A 23,609-nucleotide genomic window follows, 5' to 3' on the forward strand; every position below is an offset into this window, starting at 1 on the left:
GCACAGAGCTGTATATAAGTTGTCATTAAATAATGAATAAATGAATTAATAAAAATGTACAGATGTCGAGAGATCATCCTCTTTTACATTTTTGTTGTTGTTTTAGTATCTGGGCGATACTTTGGTTTCATTTAGTTCCAGATTTTTAAGATTTTTATATTTTCTTTTTGTATCATATGATCACTTCCTGATAACTAAGCTCTTTCATGATATATACAAGGAAAACAGTCATGGTTCTGCCACTAACTGGCAGTACACTCAAAGGCAAATTGCTTAATTATTTTGTCTCATCAACTATACAATTCTGATTCCTTTTTTTTTTTTTAATTTATTTTTGGCTGAGTTGGGTCTTTGTTTCTGCATGTGGGCTTTCTTTAGTTGCAGCAAGTGGGGGCCACTCTTTGTTGCGGTGCACAGACTTGTCATTGGGGTGACTTCACTTGTTGCGGAGCACGGGCTCTAGGCACGTGCTTCGGTAGCTGTGGCTCACGGGCTCCAGAGCGCAGGCTCAGCAGCTATGGCTCACGGGCTTAGTTGCTCTGCTGCATGTGGGGTCCTCCCGGACCAGGGCTCAAACCCGTGTCCCCTGCATTGGCAGGCGGATTCCCAACCACTGCACCACCAGGGAAGCCCTCTGATTCCTTAAAAAAAAAAAGGGAAGTAGGGTGGATATCAGTATGATAATTTCTCTGATAGTTTCTTCTTGAGGTTGCTGGTGCATTGCCTTTTTTAGCTCATTTTAGTGTGTAGAATACTAACAAAATATTTGCATAGTAACAGTAGTCTTACAGTATTCAGAATGCTCTTGATCTATTTATCTATCATTTGATACTTAAAAACAACCCTACGGAGTATTTAGTATAGTGCTACTATTATGCCCATTTTATACTGAGTAGACTGAGGCCAGAGAAGGTCAGGCAGCTTGCCAAGTATGAAGGGCACTCAAGCCTGGGCACTCCGGCTCCACCTCTGGATATACTTTTCTCTTAACTACACCATGTGATTCCTCAAAAATGAACTTTGGCAAAATCACAAATGGTCGATATGAGTGTATCCCTTCCATTTTAAATTATATAGAAAATGTTTATATCTTTGTCTTTAGAACTTGTAGGATAGTCAACTCAGGCTATATATATTACCTCACCTTTCTGTATCAATTATGAAGAAACGCATAGTGCATCATAACATATACAAGTAATCTCTAGGTCCATATGGATCTTCTATAAGATTTATTTCATTTATTTTTCTCCTTGCATTTTTTTCCCTATTTTAATCTGCTTTTAAAGGGATGGTCAGGGGAGTACTTTTATTAAGGTGGTAATTTAAATGACAGTATACTAGATGGATCTTACATCAGAGACTGGAAAATATTTCCTGGAAAATAATATAGAAAAGACTGGAGATAGATGGTTGCTTAGGTTTTGTTTTGTTTTTTTCCCAATGCTTTTACCAACTTTCTAAATCAGAGATTTGCCTTATGTATTTGCCATTTTATAAACATGGATTTTTCACAACAGTTCTTAAATATTTTAAATATTGTTTATAGAGTTTAATATAAGCTGACAAAATAACAATAAAAAATAGTGTTTAAGCTGAGTCCCATAGCATGAAACTGCGCTTATTATGCACGTAATTGTTAATTTTAGTATTTGTTACCTAATGGGATATTTGTTATAGCTTTTCTCTGATTAATTTTACTGCCCTTGCATTCTTTCACCAAATTCACAAATACTTTTTGATCACATATGAGATATACAAGCTTCTTAGAAAGTAAAAATAATTCAAGTGGCTGGTGGCTGCTGAAGAAGGGCAAAAAAAAATACACCTCTGTAAATGATCATATAGCCCAAGGGCAAATCCAGAATGTCCAATCTAGGCACAGTTCAGAGAGCATTATTTTTCCAGGCTAAAGGTTGGTCTTGTGGATTGTTAAATGGTGGTTTCCACATTCCATTAGACACTGGTGTACCTTCTGCACTCCTGACCTTTGGTAACTTATATTATCAGGCAAAGAGGAAATTAAGTGATTAATATTCATGAACACTATTGCAAAGTTGGAAAAGCTAAGGAATAGTGTTAATCATTGATCGGTAACATTTCTCAAAGTAAACCCAAGTAAAACGAATTTCTTTAAGCATGAAATCAGATGTCTGCTTAAAATAGATCTCTCACTGCTTTGGAATACCTTACCATTAGAGATTCATCTGAACTTAATTTTTACTGCATCACATCTTATTGCAAAGACTCTTAATTGATTCTGCTTTACCTAAATTTCTATGAATAAGTATGTTGCACAAAAACATTAATAGTTTCAATTTTTGGAAATCATATTTCTAACATCTTTCTATTCTAATTTTTATGAGTCATATTTCTAACGTTTTTCTACTCTAAAATTCTAGGAGTCTATTATATATGCCAGACAGACATTGTTTAAAGGTATTTATGGAATGATCTTTATAAAGAATCATGTTACGTATATGATTCATCTATATGCCTCATAATTTAACATTCTCAAGTTAGATATATATGTTCTCAAATTATTTTTAGGCTTAGACTTCGGGTATCTCATGCCTTAATAAAGAGATTACAAATCTTAGAAAATAAATCATGGGACTCATTTGTTTAATGAATATCTTCCAGATTTTTTTTTCATGTACTGAAATAAAAGATCAAAAAACTGGAAGGAAAACAAATACTCAAGAAATATTTTTGTACAAAACCTATTTAAAATTGCATTACATGAAAAATTAATTATTTCTGAAGAACAGCAGATGAGAAAAACAATTAAAACTAGAAATCTGAAGACAAAAATGACTTGAAAAACACAAATTTTCTCTTATGATTTTTAAAATGACCAGAGGGAAAATGGCTGTTAAGAAACACAAAATACTAATTATAATGTTTAGTTAAGAGGAATGATTATCAGCAAAAGTGAAAAAAGGGGGGTGTGGGTGGGAGGATTATAGCAATGTAAATTGAATCACACAATGTCAGCATTCAACAGAATCCATTTTATCTAGTTCAGAGCAATCAAAGAGGTAAACAGAATAAAAAGTTCTTCAAGAGCTTGCAAACATACAGAATTAGAAAACAAAACAGTCATGGCTCAGCTGCTGGCATGAACAAAGGTAGGACTCCAGTCAGTGAGGAAATGGTTGCCAGGGAAAGAAAGCTTATCTTTGCTATCTTCTATGTGGTGTTCTTTTAGGTATCGGGAGGAATAAGCCAGAACTTTGGGAAAAACTTACTTAAAAGACATGAGAATAAGTCCATTAAACACATTTTCAGTGAGTTAATTATTATCTATATTGCTACAGAGTTAATAATTGGAGACACCATTTTACTTATGATTTTAGACCCAAGGGCATGGGTCTGAATGTCCCTAAAACTTGAAATAATAGCTGCAGCCTGGTAAAAGTTGAGGAGGTCCAATTTCTAAATCCTCTAAACTCCATTTACGTATAGGGAGAAGAAAGCCACATTCAGAGTGGGCCTACACACAGAGTACATTGATTTGTTTGGGCCCTAATTCCCTTGAATAGGAAAAGGAGTGCCAGTCACAGCCCTCCTTCCCATAGTTTTGAGGACTTGAGAGTTTTTGATTCAGAATGCACTAACATAAACAAGTAGGAATACTAAACCTCTCTATGTTCCCATTTCTTCTACCTAAGTCTGTTTTTTTTTTTTTCTTTTTTCAACTTCTTAGGTAAGCAATCACTCTTGCAAATCTTTTTTTCTTTAAAAAAAAAAAAGCAAAATAGATATGCAGACACTAGAGGTGCATCAGTTGCCACCTTGAGTAGCAGGTCTTTACCTTCTATTCCTGCGGACATAGTCAAGTGGCTGTCCCCCCACCCAGCCCCCGGCCCTTGATCACATAGAATCTTATGGCAGATATGCTTCCTTACGTGGTGGGGAGGTTAAACTATACCTAAGCATTCAAACACACTAGAATCTACTATTTCTAAAAGCCTAAAAAGAAGATTCTACTCTTTCTCTTCATTGGTCCAGAAATTAGCAGAACATATCCAATTTAAAAAAATGTTTCTTTTCTATCTAAACAAATCATATATATTAGTGAAATACAATTCATATTTTTTAAAAAATTCATATTTTATTCATTCAAGACAAGAAAAATATAAACCCAAGAATCTTCTGTGCCTTTTGGCCTCCTCTCTCCCCCCACAGTGCATCACGTGTCTACATTATGTGTGGACCAAACCTTACCCATCGGCAGAAATACCTGTTCAACCGTAAACAGCAACATTCTCCTAGCAGCAATAAGACAGCTCCTTAAAGATGACATTCCTTCTTGATCTCATAAGGGGCCACAGTGAAGCTTAGATCTGAATTATGTAAACTTTCAGTAATACATCATTTGATACACAGCCCTCTGTCTCAAAACACTTACATAACCGTTCCTTGACTTGTAAAGGGCAGAACAGTTCTCAGAGCTTTCTGAGATACTCTTCCTTGGTTATAATCCTCAAATTTGGCTTGAATACAATTTTCCATTTCTTAGATCAACTGCTTAAGTTTTCTTCAACATACTGAATTTTAATTCAACGAACGCATATTAAATTCCCATTGTGTGTCAAGCATTGAACTAACTGCTCTATGGTATAAAGAGATTAGTAATGCATGATCCTTAGCTTCAAGGATCGAAGTTGAACAATCCTAGGTCCTTTACCATTTCTAAATTGTTATGGTGTCTGCAGCTTCTTGTGCATTTATTCAATAATTACTGAATGTCTGTATGATTGAGTAGTAATGCTGAGTTATATTGAATGCCTGAGAGCTCTTAATCGTTCCCTCTAGCGTCCCACATTTTACAGCAAAACAGAGAAAAACTTCCTAAATTCTAGTAGAATTTAAACCCTCCTCTAAACCTGGTACATACTACATACACTCTCTGCAGCTGAAGTATTCTGAAAAATATTCAGAGAGAAGGGGCTGAGAATGGGGAACTGAGAATGTAGACTTTGAAATTATCGCTAGAAAACGTAACATTTTATTCACAGAATCATTGCTGTTCCCATTGACATTTTCAGATGCAGCCTCAGGCATTGACAATAACAAATGGTCTATATTGTTAATTCAGGCTATAAAGTCAACAGGAAAGCTCTGAACATAAGTCAAAACTTCGACTTGACTGAAGCACTTTAATATCCTCACCAGGCATGGTCTGACATATACCGCAGCATTAATTACCCTTTGGCTTTGCCTAAAATTTTACTTTCTACCCCACTCTTAAGATTCTTTTGACATATGGGTCATAACAATGAGGATAAAATTAGTCTTGACATTCTTGAGGAAACATAGTCATTAGCGTTCCATTTCATTCCTTAATTACCCATGGAGAATGGGGAAAAGACAAGTGGAGAGGCAGTATATTATGAAATATACGAACTTTCACTGATCTAAACAACTAAAAATTATTTTTAAGGGAATTCTCAAATTATATCAAAATTTCTCAATTTTGATATAAGGATCGAACTCAAAAATATTTATCTGTTTATCTCAACACTTAGTACTGTGCTTGACACTCCGTAAGCTTTTGTTAACTAAACAAGCCTCTTTATTGCTCTGTAGAAGGATATTTTAATTTTATTTTACTTTTTCAAGTTATTTACAGTGAAACAATACAAGTTGAGAAAATTTACATCATCTTCATGGTGACCCTAAGAAGTCCTGAAATGTTTTCTGATTCTTTCAAGAAATATTATATTTTACTCAAAATAACTAGCTTTTTAAAAAAAATTTCTTGAAGTATAGTTGATTTACAACATTGTGTTAATTTCTGCCATACAGAAAAGTGATGCAGTTGTACATATATATATTCTTTTTCATATTCTTTTCAAGTATGGTTCATCACAAGATACTGGCTATAGTTACCTGTGCTGTACAGTAGGACCTTGATGTTTATCCATCCTGTATATAATAGTTTACATCTGCTAATCCCAAACTCCCAATCTTTCCTCCCCTACTCCCCTGCCCCTTGGCAACCACAAGTCTGATCTCTACATCTGTGAGTGTGTTTTTGTTTCGTAGATAAGTTCATTTGTGTCATATTTTAGATTCCACATATAAGTGATATCATATGGTATTTTTCTTTCTCTTTCTGACTTACTTCACTTCGTATGATAATCTCTAGGTCCATCCATGTTGCTGCAAATGGTATTATTTTTTATGGCTGGGTGATATTCCATTTTGTGTGTGTGTGTGTATCCACATCTTTATCCATTCATCTGTTGATGGACATGTAGGTTGTTTCCATGTCTTAGCTGTTGTAAATAGTGCTGCTGTGAACATAGGGGTGCATGTATCTTTTCAAATAATAGTTTTGTCTGGGTATACACCCAGGAGTGGGATTGCAGTATCATATGGCAACTCTATTTTTAGTTTTTTGAGGAATCTCCATACTTTTTTCCATAGTGGCTGTGCCAGTTTACGTTCCCACCAACAGTGAAAGAGAGTTCCCTTTTCTCCACACCCTTTCCAGCATTTATTATTTGTAGACTTTTTAATGATGGCCATTCTGACTGGTATGAGGTGGTACCTCACTGTAGTTTTGATTTGCATTTCTCTAATAATTAGCAATGATGAGCATCTTTTCATGTGCCCATTGGCAATCTATATGTGTTCTTTGGAGAAGTATCTATTTAGGTCTTCTGCCCATTTTTCCATCGGGTTGTTTGTTTGGTTATTGAATTGTATGAGCTGTTTGTATATCAAAATAACTAATTTTGAATGTATTTTATCATATTTTAATCCTCTGAAAACCATCAACCAAGTATGTTCACTCTCAGCCAGAAGACTGTGTACCCCTCTGATCTCATTCCAGGTGCATTATTTTCCTAGGAAGACTGTAACAGATTATCTACAAACCTGGTGGCTTAAAACAACAGAAATTTATTTCTCACAATTCTGGATGCTCAGAGTTCAAAGTCAAGGTTTTAGCAGGCCATGCTCCCTCTGGAGAAGGACAATCTGTGCCATGGGTTTAAGGGCCTACCCTAGACCAGTAGGACCTCATCTTAAGTTGATTACATCTGCAAAGGCCTTATTTTCAATAAGGTCTTATTCACAGGTTCTTATTGGATGTGGATATTGGGGGGACACCTATTCAACCCAGCATACCAGGTAAAGAGAAGGTTAGTGCATTCAGGTTAGTATCATCATTTTAATGTCAACAAAGGATTATTCATGAAATATTTTATTTATTAACTTACTAGTAATGAGTTTGTTCATTAATACAGAGAATATATCTGAATTGAAGGTACTTGGTAGATAATATTGGTCTATAGAATAGCCAAATATAGTCTTAATGATAGCTCAGCACTATCAGACGGATGTGTGCATAGGGTTGACTTACAATCAATAGGCAGTTGTTATTCCATTATATATAACCACTCAATCACAGTTCTGCTCGAAGTAAAAAATATTTTTTACCATGATTGCAAATAAGCATATCTATAGATAACCATTTTCTTCTGTGATGATTAGATACACCCTTTTCTGAATGAGTACCCAGTTGTCCCTTCTTAGTTTCACCTCTTCTTTCTCATGCTACCATTTTGCTTCTAACCTCTTCTCACTCCTTTCAAAGAGTCATATATACCATGGGAGATACAATTAATTAGAGGTTGTAAGAAGAAAACTGCCTCTGCATATGTTCTTTGTTTTCACACTCATTACTTTCCTTACACTTGTAGTCCGCTCTGTTTGAGGTATATCTCCCACAGATATTTCTATGGCTCACATTCTCACTTCAGTCTGGCATCTGCTCTCATATGGGTTCCTCACAGAGGCCTTCCCTGACCACTCTATCTAAAGTAGGCAGCCCTCTCTATTATACTCTCTCCCTTTACCCTGTTCATTTACTTCCTTCATATCATTTATACCAACATGGTAATACAGATTATTTATAGATTGACTTGTTTATTGTCTATATACTGCACTACAATGTAAGCTCCATAAGACCATGACTTTGTCTACCCCGTTGACTGTTGTATAGCTTGCACTGACAGCAATACTGGTGGCCTGCCTCCATGGCAACTGCTTAAGAAATGTTTGTTGAATGATTGAATAACTGAATGATTTTGAGGTACATGTCTCTGAAAATTCCCTTCATATACTATAAATTGGCCTAAAAAATAAACATGAACAAATGTGTGACTCACCATATTTCTTATTCCCTGAAATGTGTCCAAGTCTTATAGATTGCCAGGGATATATACGTAATTCGGAAGAGTTGCTCTCCTTATGGTGAGTTCAACAGCCCTTACAAACACAAAACTGATAACATATAACTTGGTCAATTATTCATTAAGAATTCTGCTGTCTAATGGCAGATTATTTTTCATTTTAGCATACAACTGGGCCAGGTAAACATATTTTAGTAATGGTAACCAATTGTAATAACTTACAATAATAATTATACTATTTTTTAATGCAATCACACAAATACACATTATATAAATTCTATATACTCTATGTAAAATTCTTTTTCCACAACAGTATTTAGCTGGACATTAGTTTTAGGGCATCAATTCATCACAACATTTCTGCTATCCCTGAGTTTGGAGTCAGCTGCGAAAAGACACAGGAAATGCATAAGTGGAGACCAAAATATCAACCTCAGTTCTAATCAGCTGATTAGAAAGTATGGCTTTACATTGACATATGTACACTACCAAATGTAAAATAGATAGCTAGTCGCATGGGGAGATCAGCTCGGTGCTTTGTGACCACCTAGAGAGGTGGGATAGAAAGGGTGGGAGGGGAGACACAAGAGGGAGGGGATATGGGGATATATGTATACGTATAGCTGATTCACTTTGTTATACAGCAGGAACTAACACGACATTGTAAAGCAATTATACTCCAATAAAGATGTTTAAAAAATAATTTAAAAATAAAATTAAAAAAAAAAAGAAAGTATGGCTTTAGATCTACAGTCAAAATGGTGTTAGAAAGTCATAGTTCTGGGCAAGGACGTTTCTCCTCTAGAGGAGCAGAGCCTGTCCTAGTAAGTTTACTGCATAGGAAAATCAAATGTATCAGTTTTCCACTGTCTCATTAATGATTTATACAAACAACTGCCAAATCATAGTGGTCTACATAAGAAACATTTATCTGTGCTCACAAGTCTATGAGTTGGCCCAAAGGTCCTGCTGATCTTAGCTGGATCCAAGGCTAGCTGGCAGGTCAGCTGAGTGGACGCTGGCTGGCTTGGGGTGCCCTCAGTTGGAACAATTTCTTCTGCTTCAAGTGATGTCTCTTCCTCCAGCAGGCTAGTCGGGGCTTGTTCTTATGGCACATGTGGATTCAAAGGGAGCCAGGATAGCACAAAGGCACTGTCATTTCTACTGCATTCTGCTAACCTAGGCAAGTCACAAAACCAGTGTACAGCCAGGGGTGGGGAAATAGACTCCACCTCTTGATGGGAGGAATGAAAAATTACATTGCAGGGGCACAGATACAGGAAAAAGTGGAGAATTGGTCAATTCTATAATCAATTCAACACCATCAGACTGAACCCTCTTTACAGGCAGGCAGATCTAATAAAAGAAGGAAAGAACAGAGCTGAACCTGCCCATTCTGTCCCCAAATGAGTAAGGAACAGAAAGAAAAAAAAAAGGTGTGTCACTGTCACTGAAGCTATTCCACAAAATGCCTGATGCTGGGAGAAGGGATGAGCTCCCTAACGTGTGTATGCTTGACACCACCAACCTACCCAATCCAATTCAAAATAAAATGAAATGAAAGAGTAGAGGTAAAATCAGTATTTTGTGCAGTAAAAAATAACACTGCTGACTGACAGAATCTCTCACACTCAGATGAATTGTTTACTGACTTTGATCAAGTAAACACAGTCTTATTTGCTTTTCTGTTTTCTTATTTCTTAGAAAGGTGCCATACATTTGGCTTTTCCAACAGAAACAACTTCACTTGAAAGATTTCACTTTGTATTTTAATATCTTTGATCACAAAATAGACAATTGTGCATCTAGAAATAGCATCACTTTTTCTTTTAAATTCTTCAAGTCTGTGGTTATTGAACTAGAACATCAAGTTTGGGATATATGCCAAGCAAACAAGTCACTTCTCCCCATAAGTTTCATATAATACTCCTTACTTGATGAAATCATTTGAAGAATTTATTTTTTATGTATTTGCTTGAAGAAAGCTACTGTATATTAGGTGTTGCTATTACAATCACAGGAAATATTTGCGATTTTTTTTTCAGGAGGAAAAGAGAAAAATGTTAGATTAAATAAAAATTAAGCAGCCTAGGGGCTTCCCTGGTGGCGCAGTGGTTGAGAGTCCACTTGCTGATGCAGGGGACACGGGTTCGTGCCCCGGTCCGGGAGGATCCCACATGCCGCGGAGAGGCTGGGCCCGTGAGCCATGGCCGCTGAGCCTGCACATCCGGAGCCTGTGCTCCGCAACGGGAGAGGCCACAACAGTGAAAGGCCCGCATACCGCAAAAAAAAAAAAAAAAAAATTAAGCAGCCTATACCTTAACAGAATACCATCACAATGAAACCTCATCAAGTCCCTAAGACAGAAAAATAAAACTATTTTATTTTATAATAAAAATATTAACATTTATATATCAAAATATTTTATATATTATATTATTTTTCAATAAATAGTTTGCCATGTTACAAAATTTTATTATTGTTATCAATATCTATGTTGTAATAGCTTTCCAATGATAGTTTTTTAATAACTTTCAAATTTAATAGACTTTAACTTCTTCAGAACAGTTTTCTCCAAATATTTTGATCACACAGCTTTGATGTAAAAAAGTAATTAAATGCCTCTTTATGTGTAAGTGTTCGTATCTTATACACATATGTAATTATTATAAATTAAAACATTATGCCAAAAAATGGGCATTAAAAAGTATGAGCTAAAATAAATGTGAGTAGACCATGTTTCAGTACTTTTATTCCAAACCCCCATAATAATTCTGCTCACACCAAAATAGATGAAGCATTGTAGGAAAGCAGAAAGAAATCTAGAGGAAGCAGTTGTTCAAAAGCCATGGAAGTATTGAAACTTCTGAAAGCCATCCCCTGTACTCACTTTTCAAAAATGCACAGATCTTCAAACGTAATAGAAAAGGTGTCTACATTCAGTCTCTCCCTCCAGCCCGTCTGTACCATAGGCTTTGAGGACTAGGTCTTCTGGCAGCTAGTACTAATGTCTGCACAGACACTTGCCTAGCACAAGCACTTATAATAGGTCCTAACCCTCTGATCTTAAGTGGTGAGCACTTGAGATTCTCTGGGCCAGTCAGCTCCTCTCTCTTGGCATTGAACACACAGGGACAGGAGGTAGTTGGAACTTCCCACCTGATGGCAGCACCTTAGAAGTTTTATGAACTTGCCTTGGTTGAATACTCAGAACTGTGCTCAGCACTGTCATCACAAAGCTTGTTTGTTCATCCCTTTTTCTTATTCTTGAGCTATCTTAGTAGCTTTCCAAATAGTCTCTGTCTTTCTGCTCAGGCTTGTCAGAGGCAGTTTTTGTTATTTCAACGAAGGAAACTTAACTGATATTTGCCCTATCCCCTACAGCTGAGTTTTAAGGAGCTCAAAGCTTCGTTCATCCATTCAGTCAGTCATTCAGTCTTTCCTCTAACAAATATTTACTGAGTACTTATTATGTGTTAGGTGCTAGACCACAGAAGAAAAAAGATGAATAAAGCATGTTTGCTGTTCTTCAAAAGAACAACTTTGTAGTGGGGGAAACAGAGTGAAAGAGCTGCGTTAGAGTTCTAATTGTAATAATTACAAGATGCTAAGGGACAGGGTCGAAGCATAAAGCCCAGGTGTAAAAAGACAGGGGTTGCTTTCTGAAAGAGTTAATACAAATTGTAAGCCTTAAACAATTAATCTTGGAGAATATGTGTACTGCTTGGGGCATTCCGAGCAAAGGGGGACCACACCAGCAAATGCCCAAGAAGGAAAATCAATATGGTACATGGGGAACCACTGTAGTTTGCTGTTGAATATAAGTTATGGCACCAGAGATGAAGCTAGAAGCTAAGGAGTTTGAACATTGCCTCATTACATTTTTTTAAAAGGTGTCATTACCAAATTAGAATGCTTAGCTCATCTGCAATAAAACATCTGCAATAAAGTGTTTGTAAATTCTTGCACTATCCCTGCAATTCAGTCATAATTGAATGATTCACTAATAGGAAGTACTAAGTCACAAAGAGGGAAGCCGATATCATTATCAGTTACTAATCTTCTTAAATCAAAACCAGAAATGAACACTGGTTCCATGATCAAGAATCTTTTGATCTGTATTTAATCAACACAAGGATGTATCAAGCCACTGAAAAACAGCAATAAACATATTAGTGGAAATGTGCCTGGTGAGATTATATAAAATAATACAATTAAACCCCATAGTAAAATTAAACCCCATAAGGCTTTGCTAATCACATAACTTGTTCTTAGTATTGGTATCCTAGATTGTCTAACTGCCTTCAGTTTATCATGTAGCGATATATCCCAAATATGATTGGGTTGGGGGGGGGGTCTGTTTTGCCCTTATTGAACAGAGTTTAAACATATGCGTTAAATTGATTATCTCTAATGTCACCCACCTCAGGGGTTATCCAGGCCGGCATTCTAACAAGCATTCTGAAGAAAGCTATTGCAATATTTATTCCCTCTGGCAAGCAGCAGTTGATGCTTTGCATTTTAATGCTTACTTGCAGTAGCTGAAGTTTTGCTTTTACAAAGCAGTTGTCTTTTCACAATTGCAAGCCTTTGATAACTGAAGTTCTGTCGTTGGGGAAAAAAGAAGAGCGATAAGACCACAAAAATCAAATCATGGATTTTCACCTCTCATAACCTTTTCATTTTGGACCTGAGAAACAATTTTACCAAATGGCTTTGCAGGTATCCTTCTGAGATGAGATTAAGTGTGTATAGGCACCAGGTAATTATTTTTCCCCATACCTGCTTTCACTCTGTCTGATTCAGACACCTGCACATGTTTTTGGAAAATGAAAATTAATTCAGAGAAAGGCACATTTAAAGGTCCTGTTTCCTAATAAAGGACTTTCAACTGAGAGATGAAAAGCCATTTGATTTTTCCTTTTGAAATGCCTGATTCCTTGTCCCCCAAAAGGGATATAATCCCTCACCAGGGAATTCCAGTCTCTAAAGAGAACACTGGAGATGGGAAAACCCACATGACATTATGCCTGAAATAGCTTCTCTCCATTAAATGTTGCTGTTTTCCTTCTTTAATCTCTTTACCCTTCCAAATGTTTCTCTTATAAGGATACACCAGAAGGCACTTGCCTCCATTATTTCACAGCTTTTCATGAGCAAAAATCAGTCCTGTTCTCCCTTTCCAGCTCAGGAAAGCATTATATGGGTTCTCCAAAGGTAAGAGGAGACAATGTCTAGATAATGTCTCCCTGTGACACATCTGCATACACGCTATTTGGGCTTAAGGACATCTCCCCAAGGCTGCTTTTGGCTCTGACTCTACAGATATCAGCAGACTTCATAAGACAAGGATAATCGCTACAGAACTGGTGGAGAAATGATTCAGCTCCTCCAAAGAATCTTAAATTTGGCCATGAGACAACTTCAGACTGAACGGCGCAAGGGAATGGGACAGGGTACTGGAAATGATGACACGCCTGATAGCTTCTAATGAAAAGAGTGTTGCCTTCAGGAAGACAAAGAAAGACCAAGGTGACCCACAAGCATGAGTGGAGAGACTGTCATTTATCTGAGTCCCATTTTGAATTTTTAGTAATATGCATCCTATATGTGATTTTTGTGAATGGAGATAGTAATTGAGCTTCCTTTTGCAAAGGGGGCAATGTGGCAATGTCCACCAACCGTAATACCAAAGAAGCTAGTTCCAGAACAGATTGCTTTAGTATTTGTTGGGCTGGGAGAGAATGTTGGAGAGGGGAAGAGGCACACTGGCCCTTCTTCATAACCTTGGTCTTTATTTTTTTCTCTGCTAATATTCTCAGTCTAGTAATTTACACCGAAAAATATTCATCTGTTTTCTAAAAGGAATCTTGAACTCAAGACTCAACTTGAAGGATAAAGAGAGAACATATACAGTCCATGTTCAAGGAGCTTCAACCCTAATGGGGAAACAGGTTGGCACAGCAGGTGTGGAGGACTGAGCCGGCCAAACTTAACTGCAGAGTGAACTTTTTTAATACGAGTGTAGGCTTTCACCATACAACTAATTGTGCCTTTTTTTTTTGGCTGTGTTGGGTCTTCGTTGCTGCGCGTGGGCTTTCTCTAGTTTCGGCGAGCGGGGGCTACTCTTTGTTGCAGTGCACGGGCTTCTCATTGTCATGGCTTCTCTTGTTGTGGAGCATGGGCTCTAGGCGTGCGGGCTTCAGTAGTCGTGGCACGTGGGCTCAGTAGTTGTGGCTCGTGGGCTCTAGAGCACAGGCTCAGTAGTTGTGGCGCACGGGCTTAGTTGCTCCACGGTGTGTGGGATCTTCCTGGACCAGGGCTCGAACCCGTGTCCCTTGCATTGGCAGGTGGATTCTTAACCACTGCACCACCAGGGAAGCCCTAATTGTGCCTTCTTAAACGACAAGACCATAGCTACGGTCTCTTTGTGTGGCCCCCATCAGTTGACACAGTGCTTTGTATTTAGTGAATGATCTATTTTTGTTTTGAAAATTTAGGTGTTGAATGGAGTTTTTAAGAGTGATTGTAACTATTTAGGAAAGTACCTGTTTCCTCTGCCAGTGCAAAGGTTAAATAGATTGAACCAAATATGTCCTCAATGCACAAATTAATGCATACTAAAGTGTGTCCTAGAGGCACGAGAGAGGATCTCATTGTTAGTGCCATGCTTTTTGTCTAATGTACTGGTAACAGGTATTAATTTCTTCACCTCAATGGCTTGAAAGTCCTCAGAGTGTCAGTGCATACCTAATACATGAATGAATGTCTTGGTAAGATGCTAAGGATTGGAGTAGTCAGGACCTATTGACAGGAGGCTATTAACAAAATTCTCTGAGAAGCCCATAACAGGGATTGGGGATATTTGTGAAAGTCAGGGCCATGGGAGCCTCGTGTTCAGCAGAGTACCCATAAACGCCACCAAAGGGGATGACATCCAGCTGCTGTGCAACAAGAGAGATGCGCCCCTGGAGGGGATTCATAAGTATAGTTGGATGATCAAGTTCTCCAAGCAGTACATGCAGGAGTGCAGAAGACTAGTTATTAATATGGACGTGTGAAAGAAATCTCAGCTCCCTTTTCCAGGTGGTATCCTGAGAATGTGAGAGGAGAAATGCTGACAATTCAGCTTTATTCCTGTATCTAAGAAGAGGGAGCCCTGAGGTCGGAACAGGCACAAAACAGCCTCATCACTCCACCTGTGAGCTCAGAACATTGAAGCTCTTTTGGAATTGAAGTTAATTTGCCTCTTTGTGCAAAGCAGAAAAATCATTTAAAATCTGAGCAGGGGGTTGGTTTGCAATGAGGGAGTGTGCTAAGTGACAGAAGTATAAGGGAGCAGCAGAGCAAGACGATGAGGTCAGGAGGAGCCAGCCAGAATGTGAAGCTTTTCAGCCTGTAGCCTATGGGAGAAGAGGCCAGAAATCTCCAAGAGCACACTTTACAAGTAGCAGAGACACAGGGTGGAGACAGAGCTGATGATCACCCATAGTCCTTCCTGCCCAGCTGTGGGGGTCAGAAAGGGAAGCTCTCTGTGTTTCTTCTCTCCTCTACTACAGCGCTCCACACTTTTGCTTGCCAACTGAATAAGGAATTTCCACACCGAGGAACTCTCCCACTCTTCAGCAGACACTGACTAGGTGTCCAACAGATTTAACTTAATTCTGACACTACCTACCTGGAGTTAGCACAGAACCCATGGATTAAGTCCTCAGCCCCATAAGACTGCCCACCTTCAGACACTAATTACAAGGCCAAGTTGTCACCTGTGCTCTGACAGACCTGCTGTAAATCGGAGGTTCCCCAAACCTCCTCCTCAGTTTCAGTCTTTTGCAGAACGACTCAAAAAACTCAGTTTACTTACTATTGCCAATTTATTACAAAAGGTTATAACTCAGGAATAGCCAGATGGAAGACATGCATAGAGCAAGATGTGGGGAAGGGGTACGAAGCTTCCATGCTGTTTCTGGGTGCGCCACCCTCCCAGCACCTCAATGTGTTCATCAACCCAGAAGCTCTCTGAATCCCATACTTAAGGGATATTTACGAAGGCGTCGTTACAAAGGCATGATTGATTAAATCAATGGCTATTGATGATTGAACTCAATCTCCAACTCCTCTCCCGTACCAGGAGTTTGGGGACTAAAAGTTCATCTAATCATCTGGTTGGTTCCCCCTGGCAACCAACCCCCATCTTCAGAGGTTTTCCAAAAGTCATCTCATTAACATAAATGCAGGTGTTGTTGAAAAAGATTGGTTATGAATAACAAAAGACACCTTTATGTCTCATCATTTAGGAAATCACAGTATCTCAGGGTCAGACTCTAAGATGTTCCCCAGTGGCCCCACCTCCTGGTATTCGTGTCCTTGCCTTATTTCTTGTCCTTGATTCTGGGTGGGACTTGTGATTTTCTTCTAACCCATGGAATACGGCAAAGGTGATGGATGTCACTTCCATGATTAGGTTACATAAGATTGTGATTTCTGTCTTACTACCAGACTCTCGTCCCTATTGCCTTCTTGGTTTGCATGGTTTAATAAAGCAAGTGGTCATGTTGGAAAGACTGTGTGGCCAAGAAATTGTTGGTGACCTATTGCCCACAAGCAGCAAGGAACTGAGGCCCTCAGGGCAACGGCCTGAGAACAACCCAACCTCCCAACAACCAAGTGAGTTTGGAAGCAGATCTTTCCTTAACTGACTCTTCAGGTGACACCCCAGGTATTGACATCTTGATTGCAGCCTTCTGAGAGACCCAGAAGCAGAGGACCTAGTTAAGGCAGGCTTGGACTCCTGATGCACAGAAACTATGAGACAATAAATATGTGCTGTTTTAAGCCTCTAAGTTTTTGGTAATTTGGTACACAGCACTAGATAATAGAATCCCTGTGGAAAGTGGGTGCCCACAGTCTGGAACCTATGAGAGATTCGAAACTGGAAGTGTCAGACAATTTTCTGGCCTTGATTGTCTCTGGCAGCGATCCCTTAACACTCAGGAAATAGTGTGGTGGTAAATTTTATATGTCAGTTAGGCTGTCACAGGGTGCCCACATATTTGGTTAAATATTATTCCTCGGTGGGTCTGTGAGGATGTTTCTGGATGACATTAATATTGGAATCGTTGGACTAAATAAAGCAGATTGTCCTCCACAATATGGATAGGCCTCATCCAATCCATTGAAGACTTGAATAAAAGACTAAGTCAGAAAGGATTCTTTCTCTCTACTTGACTGTCTTTGAACTGGAACATCAGTCTACTCCTGATTTTGAATTCAGACTTGGACTAGAACTAATACCATTGGCTCTCCTGAGTCTCCAGTTTGCCTACTGCAGATGTTGAACTTCTCAGCCTCCATAATCACATGGGCCAATTCCTTATAGTAAATATGTGTAATATATATATACATATATGTTTATATTTATATATATATGCAATTTTTTAATGCCCTCTCTCCTGGAAGGGAACCTGCCCTTCTCATTTTTCCTTCACCCAAAGCCACACCCTCAAGAGAACCCTACCTGTAAGTCATTATATTTTTCATCTCATCTGGGAAGAGAGTAACCTTAGAGAGAAAACTTAAAGTTTTGTTGCGGGTCTGAGGTACACTTTGGAACTCATGAAACATCATGAATAGACCTGGTTCCTTTTGGTGAGGGCTGGGGGGGATGCAATAAGCACAGCTTAGAGCCTCGCTTTACCTTTCATCATTCCCATCCCCAGAGCCCCACTTCCAGATGCTACCCCATTTATTTTGGTCCCTCTTCTTATGTTTCAGTTTCTAAAAATGCTTGTAAGTGATAAACAAATACAAATGTGTGTCTTTACACTAACTGTAATTGTGGCATTACATTTTAATTATACTAGATAGTATTTCTTTTTTTTTTTTTGACAAAAGTAGTGGTAAGCATTTGAGACATTTACTTAAGATATTGAAAGAAATCCACATTATTAGAAGCTGAATGCATCTAAAACTGCCAGCTTAAATAACACATCCTCTGAAGTATGTACCCTGAGACCTATTTTTCCAGAGTCTTAAAAATGCTTTACCATCATTAACTTTACTCAGCCAGACTCTATTAATATTATCATATCTCTGTTGGAAAGATGTAGAAAGAGTCAGACAGAAGGTGTAACAGGGAGTCCAAGGTCACAAGCTTCTGTGCCTGGAATATAAAACCTTTAAGAGTCAAGCATTTGGGATGTTTTCTTTTCCCCAATTGACAAGAACTAGTCATGCAAGTGACAGCTCAGGAACACTGTTATTTGCAAATATCCCTTCCCTCTCTTTTCGAACTCTTCTGCATAGCCATTTACGTAGAGATCCATGAATTATACATACATCAGTATAATCTCTGTGTACCCTTCATGCACGTACACTTCAAGGGGTATGTGGTCTTGAATCCATCACTTTGCATTTTCCCTCTGTACTCCCCCTCGTTTCTGGTGAACACTGTTTGCAGTATAGCCCCACCACCTCTTGCCACAGCCCTAAGCAGTCAGAGGGAGAGGAAATCTGACCCTTTCCTTATTCATGTTTTATGTTCCAAAAGAAAGAACACTCTTCTGACTTCTGGCCATAGCTGAAGAAGGAGGTTAGCAAATCCTTTCCCCAAAGAGCAACTCTGAAGTTGAGAAAAATTAACAAAATATAACCATTTCAATGCCATAAAAATAGACCAAAGATGTGCAGCAATCTGAAAAGAGCTTATGCTTGAGGAGTTGCTGAACTTCAGGTGAGAATAGTGGGAGTCCGTGGCTAGAGCTTGTCCTGTCCTCCTCCTTTCCCCTGCAGCTCAGTCAGCATGGAGGTTCTGCCAGAGCAGAGTAGGCCATTAGACCAGCATTTTTGCTGCAGTGGTCAAAAGGGGCTCACTCAGTTGACAGTGGTGGAAGATACCTATGCTCACTGCTGTTGTCAGTGAAAGTGATAATCTTGACAGTGGGTAAGCAAAAAGGGTCAATGGCTCTGTTATCCTGATGTCTTCGTCCTAGTTGGGGCAAGCCTATTCCTAGATAAAACTGCCTACACAGTGGAGACTAAAGAAGGACCAAGCTGTCCACATATGTCTGCTTCCCCTAAGACTATACAGATGCACAGAGGAGACAGAAAAGAGCCCAAGGGAAAGTAAAAGCTGGGCATGCTTGAAAACAGACTAAAGTTTGTACGTGCTCCCTGGCCCACACATAGTTCCATTGGTGAGTAGGTAAGAAGCCTTACTGGCTTGAGGCCTTTGAGCACAACCTCTGTCAAATTATTGGCAGACATCCAGCTTTGCAGGCGTAGGGGCAACCCCTAAGGGGTCAGGCTTAAAAATAAAAAGAACTTGACAGAAAATCAGCAAAAGATATAGATAACTTAAACAACACAACTGACAAATATAGAATACTTAATTCAGTGACTATAGAATAAAAATTATTTTCAAGTACACACAAAGCATTCTCTAGAATAGGCCATATGCTAGGCCATAAACAAGTTTCAATAACTTTCAAAAAATTAAAATTATGTAAAGTATGTTTTCAGTGACAACAGAAATAAGAAGTCAATAACAGGCATTCTTTCTTCGTTAAACTTCTCACTGTGTTCATTCATTCTTCTCCTGAGTTGCTGAGCATCTTTATGATCATTATTTGAACTCTTTATTGACAGGTAGCTTATCTGCACTTAGCTTAGTCCTTTCTCTGGAGTTTTATCTTGTTCCTTCATTTGGAACATATTCCTCTGTTCCCTCATTTTGCCTAACTGTCTGTGTTTCCTTCAAACTTTTAGGTAAGTCAGTTACATTTCCCGATCTTGGAGATGTGGCCTTATGTAGGAGATCTCCTTATGTAGGAGATGCCTTTATACTTCAAATAAAAGTATTTACGTTGTAAATCAACTATACTTCAATTGGAAAAAAAAAAGTATTTGACGCCTGTTTGGCTGCCAGGTCCTGCCTCATGCAGAGGCTGCTGGCTCATTGGTAGGCAGGGCTGGGTCCCTAAGCAGCTGGTTGCTTGGCCTAGAAGGTCCCAGGAGCAGTGCACCCCAGCTGGTGGGAAGGTAAGCCTCTGGGGCTAATAGGCTAGAGGGAGGACTCCAAAATGGTGCTTGCCAACCTCGTGGTAGGATGAGCTTCCAAAAATGGCTGCTGCCAGCATCTGTATCCCCAGGGAGGTGTCCCAGTTGCCTACTGCCTCTCCGGGAGGCTCTCCAAGATGAGCAAGTGGGTGTGACCCAGGCTCCTTTCAAATTACTGCCTCTGTGTTAGGTCTCAGAACATGTGAGATTTTGCATGAGCCCTTGAATAGCATAGTCTCTGTTTCCTACAGCCCTCGGGCTCTTCTGTACACAAGCTCCACTGGCCTTCACAGCCAGACATTCTGGCTGCTTGTCTTCACACTGCAGGAGCCCAGTGTGGGGCTCAGACTCCTTGCTCCTTAGGGAGAACGTCTGCAGTTGTGATTAGCCTCCCACTTGTGGGTCACCTACCCAGGGGTTGAGTCTTGACTCTACCATGTCTCTGCCCCTACTGTTTGTCTCATTGTGGTTCCTTCTTTATATGTTTAGTTGTGAGAAATCATTTCTGCTACTCTTCAGGTTGTTCTCTTGGATACTTGCTCTGTAAATAGTTGTAATTTTGTGTGCCCGTGGGAGGAGGTGGGTTCGGGGTCTTCCTGCTCTGCCATCTTGGCCACTGTGCCTTGAGTTGATGCTTTACAGGATAACAAAGTTGAGTTAAACTGAAGAGAAAAGCTATATTAAAAAATACAATTTTGCAGTGATTTGCATCATTGTAACAGTAATTTGCATCTGTGTAATTCACTTTTCTATGAGTAACATCAGTTCTCCTTCAGGATCATGTCAAATAGACCTGCTTTCAGTGAATCACAACTGAAAACACAGTTGTTCACAAGATGGAAGTTTGTAAAGTGTACTGTTACAACATCAATCAGACTCTTAGATTTTTACTGCTAAAAGGTATATTATTTAGAACATGATAAGCTTATAGACCGGCACAGATAAATGAGACAATGTATAACTTTGTGAAGAAAATTGGTATTTACTTAGTCTTACTGACAGTGTCTTGGCATGTAAAGTTCATAAAGTCTGTTAAAATGTGGTAGGTAAGAGAAAATCTTCCACAGTGTGACTCTTGTTTTAATAATGGAGGCTCTATTTATTAATAAATTATTTTACATTAACCTTTATTACTTAATTGTGGCAATGTAATCCACATTTGATTCAAGTCATGTCTTAAGAGATTTTTATAGATTCGACAATAAATTATATTTATAAAGGATGTATGGATTATGGTGGCATATCTAAAATATGTTTCCTATACCACAAGATACACCATTTGAAAAGGGTTTTGTGGTCAGATATGTTTGAAAAACGTTATTTACTATATCCATCTCTTAGGGATTGGAATGTATGTTAGTACATTAAAAGCTCTGAGAAGTTCTTGAAATAAGCATCCTGTTTTACTTATATCCCAACCTTTCAGTGGGTTTACACATCATGTACCCTCCCCCACATGCTAAGTGCTTTCGTTGACCTTGTTGATATCGGCCTCGCTTTTCTCTAGCTCTTTACAGCTGATGCGGGGCCTGGTGATGTGAACTGGTCATATGCTTTGCCTCCCAGGGTGTTTTGAGGGTAGGAGGCTCAGCTGCTGAGAGAGAGTGGAAGATGACCAGACCACTATAGATAGCACTGGGTCCAGAGGACAGGGAGGGGGGCTTGATCTGCCTCTGTAGCATCTGGGACAGCTTACTTGTCCCTCCATTAGTTCTCATTTATGCTGACAGTGACCTCCTTCTTCCACTCACCTCTTCTCACCATTTGGGATTTCTGGGCTATTGGTTTCTGTTGCTTCTCTGACTTCCATTTCATTCACAAGTTGTAGTAATAAGGAGAAGACAGTCTAGAAACTTTCTGGGACCATGGTTCTTGTCTTGGCTCAGTCACTAACTGAGTTGACCTAATTAAAACACACATGAGGTACTTACTGTGTCCCAGTTACTGATCTAAATACTTCACAGGTATTTAACTCATTTAGTCTTCATACATCTCTAAAGTGCATGCTCCTTATTAGCCCCGTACTATGGATGGGAAGTCTTAAAACACAGAGAAGTTCAATAACTTGCTAGTTACTACTAGTAATAATTCATGGTTGAGCCAGGATTCATACTTAACCAGTAAGCTACAGTGCCTCTCACAAGCCCCTTAACTTATTTGCTTCTCTGTGTCTGTAACCATAAAATCAGATGCACTCTAGAGAATGCCTCCCAGTCCTGTTTCCATCTCTGTCCCGCTTTATCTGTTCCTGTGTGTTTTCAAGAACTCTTTCCTAGGCTCAATCAAGTTCCCTTGCTCTACTGACAGTCACAGTGCAACTTGACAGATCAGACAAAGCAATTGCAGGCTGACAGGTCATTACAGACAGCTGGCAGATGCTTTACACCTAGCCATGATTATAAAGGAAGGGTGAGAGAGATGAAAGGCACATTGTGGTATTATAAAATTTAGGCCAGTAATAAGCTGGCAGAGTGCTTGGCACAGAGTGGATACTGAGTAAAGTTTGAAGACCAGAAGTGTGCACTATGATGAAAGACCATCAATGAATTTGGAACCCCGACCCCTTAAAAAGGAGATACGGCAGTTCCAATGTGCCATTTAAGATAAAATTTTAAAATAGGAGAGTAAAATTTAGCTATCAAGAGGATCTGGAGGCTTAAAGAGTGGACCTCCTACATGGGTGGTGAAGTCAGAAGTCTTGAATATAAATCACTTGCATAGTGGAAGATTGGCCTGAGTGTGATTAAGTTGCCAAAACAGTAACTGAGTTAGTCATTTCCCTGAAGCTTTTAGTTTTCATTCAGCAGTTATTCATCGTTAAAGTTTAATATGTGTCAGCAAATACAAGAAAATAGTTTCTTAAAACAACAGGGAAAACATTAAAGTATTATTTAGTATTTGCCTATAAATTGCAACTTAACTTTTATTTAAACCATGGGACTATGCAAGTGGAAACATGCAAGAGCAGCATGCAAAATTTTTAAAAAAGGTATATAGGTATTACGGGAAATTTTAATTTTATTTTTCCAAATTGTGTTGTTGCCTTACAGCCTTTACAATAATAGTTTTCAAATTACTCAGAATAAATATAAAGTAAATCTTTTTTACAGTTTCTTCATGCTGTGCCACTAGATGGACTGACCCCTGTCAGGACCAAAATTGGACCAATGCGCTTGGCCCACCTGCACTAAGATAGAAAGTAGTCAGAAATTAGTCAGTGTTCAGAATCTTAAACAACAAACAAGTATTTTCTGTTCCCTTTGTTCTAATAAATGTACGTATTTTTCTGTAAAAGCTACAAATAGATCTTAGTGTGAATTATTTAAGAACAATAGACAGCAGTAA

This window comes from Pseudorca crassidens, chromosome 16, assembly GCF_039906515.1.
Source record: "Pseudorca crassidens isolate mPseCra1 chromosome 16, mPseCra1.hap1, whole genome shotgun sequence".
In the NCBI taxonomy this organism is placed as follows: Eukaryota; Metazoa; Chordata; class Mammalia; order Artiodactyla; family Delphinidae; genus Pseudorca; species Pseudorca crassidens.